Genomic DNA, 3,171 nt, shown 5'->3' with positions numbered 1-3,171 from the left:
AGAGAAGGTAAAGGAATAAATTTCCAATCATTAGAGATAAGCAGACCAGTACCCTCCACCTCTTCCAGTCAGACGGGGAGTGTGGGAAAATGAGAAATTATTGGAGAGTGCTGCAGGTGTAGCAGTGTCCTCTGGTTTAATCCAGGTCTCTGTCAGGGCCATGAGGTTTAGTCTTGAATTGTAGGAGATTTTAACATTCACGTTGATAATACAAATGATGCATTTGGAACAGCAGCTATGCTAATTATGTCTCTATTTGTTTCTCTGTTTTTTGCCGTAACTAGGATTTACACAAGCTTCAGTCTGGATCCAGAACACCTGAGAAGAGATGATGCCAACACCTCAGAGGACCTCAGATGATGCCAACCCTGAAACATACAGAACTACCACATTTTGCTATAAGTTTGATTGCATCAAATAATAATTGCTGTTAAGTGTTCATCATCTGTTTGATTACGTCTTTAATTGATTACGTCTTTAATTGATTTTTCCATACATTTCTGCCATATGTACATTAACTGACAGTCACCACTGATAAGCTACCACTAAATATTGTAGAAACTTAATTTGCTGTAAAGTTGCTTTGCAATGACATTTGCTTAGTTGCACTAACATAATGTTACTCTTCACAGAAGCACTAAACTATGCTTGGAGGCTCTAACATCTGCAGCCTGAGGTTTATCTAGGTGGATGTTGAAGTCTCCAATCATAACTAGGGGAGTACCATCCTCAGGAAAGGTTGAGAGCAGCACATCTTAATCCAAGAAGTTACTGGGGGTCGATAAACAGTCTAGATTTAAACTGACAGAGTGTGTCTGCCTCCCGAACAATGTTAGGTAGGTTATTCCAGAGTTTGGGCGCTAAATAGGAAAAGGATCTGCCGCTTGTTGATTTTGATATTCTAGGTATTATCAAATTGCCAGAGTTTTGAGAACGCAGCGGACGTGGAGGACTATAATGTAACAAGAGCTCGTTCAAATACTGAGGTGCTAAACCATTCAGGGCTTTATAAGTAATTAGCAAGATTTTAAAATCTATACGATGTTTAATAGGTAACAAACAAAACAAAACAAGCATTTCCTAGCAAGGACAACTGTGCTAAACACTAATGAGCAGGGGCGGACTGGCCATCTGGACGTTTTGGAGAAGTCCAGAACGGCCGTCCATCTGACGGCCTGCTGGTTCATCATCAAAGAAAAAGTGTCAGATTAAGTGACGTTGACGGCCGACAAAAGGGGGCGCTAATGTAATTTATTTTTGCTTAATGCTTATAAGAAACCGAAACTGACGCGAAGGAGAGTGGGCTCGTGATGGCAAGCAAAAAACGTGAAGATAAAGGCGGTTGGGAGAAGCTAAAAAAAAAAAAAAGCCAACAGTTACATCAGGTTACCTTTGCCCGCCAATCTCACTATACAGAGCATGTAGCCTATAGCACTATAGTAAAATCCCAGGATACCCCGAGTCAGAACGTTCACTGCTATTTTTTACTCTGCATTGTCTGACATGAATATTCCATTCATTCATAATTCATATATAAAGAGACAGCAGCGATTCTACAACAGGTTACAAAATAGAGTAAATGAAGTAGCCTATATAATATGATTAGTCTGATTAACATGACACACACACGCACGCACGCACGCACGCACGCACGCACACACAGACAGACAGGCAGACAGACATATGAATACTCAAATTGAAGAATTCTGTTTCAGGTTTCTAGATTTATGTTTATCATTGTCATATTATACATTTTGCATTCTGCTCTTTTTATGTAGATTTCAAGTATTTTAGTTACAATAATAAATTTATTTCAATCCCCTGCTGAAAAAAAAATAGAAACCATCACATAATTTGTAATAGTTTTACTGGTTATAATGAAAATTGTATTGGTTTTAATGGAAACTGTAATGGTGCCTGTTGGTCTCTACTGGTAATTGGTCGCCTTCTGTTGGTGGCTTTTGTTATAACCACTAAATCCTAATGTAATATGTCCCAAAACACACTTCAGAAAACTGGTTAATGGTTAAAAGTTGATGGTTTGTAATGTCTGTAATGGTATTTGTAGTGGAAATCATTCGAATTTTTGTGATGGTCTCTATTGTTTTTGTCAGCAGGGTCACCATGGGTTTTGTGATGTTATTTGCCATAAATGCGATAGTATTGCTGTAATATTGTCAAATAGTAGCGATTGCATGCGGCTGTGGTGGGCCTATTTGGGAGAAAATCCAGGGCCGTTTTTTACTCCCAGTCCGTCCCTGCTAATGAGACAAGAAATAAATACACTTACTATCTGCTTTTAACTTCTGCTGATTGACTGCTTCTCTCAAAGAGTATTTCTTTACACTGTCTTTTGCTAGCTCTTGAACACACTTTACTGTTTATCACAACAAAGGGCTAAGCAAGCGCACAACACTGACAAGGTATGCGATAGAGTATGAGACCAAATGCCAAGTTGTGACAATTCTGTTTTTGCTTTGTCAATATGGTGTATAGAGTGTACATTGATGTGGGGAAAAAAAACTAATTTAAAGCAGCTTAACATAAGGCAGCAATATAAAACGTGAAAAAAATTAAGAGGGATGAATACTTTCGCAAGGCACTGTATATATATATATATTGTGACGAGCGTCCCGAGGCTTCATCAGCGTCGCCCTGGAAACAAGCGAGGAGCACCTGGCCATCATCATCACAGGCTGATCGGTCACAGCTGCACCTCATCAGGCGGCGGCTACATAAGCCACGGAAGCCCTGCCATCTAGGAAATTCCTCCATGAGACTGAGCACTAACTCGCCCTCTCATTTTTCCCACAGAAAGCAGCGTGTGACCGACCAGCCCCACAGCAGCAATGCACGGACCCTCTGCACTGGGAAGACGGAAGAGAGCACTCACGGCACCGGAGCACCTACCTGGACCTTTCTCACGAGCACCCCTCACCCCAATAAATCCACCCTCCGGGGTATTGATTGAGATTACTTGTCGTGTAATTCTTCACCCCATTACACTGGTGGAGAATGCAGGCAAATCAGTGAAGAATCACCGACAAGCGATCTTCTTCACCTCACCTTTTTTCCTTGTTTTTGTCTCCGGGTTCTGTCACAGGCGAGCGCTCCTCCCCCACCATGGACGAAATCCTCCAGCGGCTCACCGAGGTTAGCATCCACCAGCAA

Source organism: Sinocyclocheilus rhinocerous, unplaced genomic scaffold (assembly GCF_001515625.1).
Source record: "Sinocyclocheilus rhinocerous isolate Xijiao unplaced genomic scaffold, SAMN03320098_v1.1 scaffold739, whole genome shotgun sequence".
NCBI lineage: Eukaryota > Metazoa > Chordata > Actinopteri > Cypriniformes > Cyprinidae > Sinocyclocheilus > Sinocyclocheilus rhinocerous.
The sequence above is the reverse complement of the archived record's forward strand: the minus strand, read 5'-3'. Positions refer to the sequence as shown.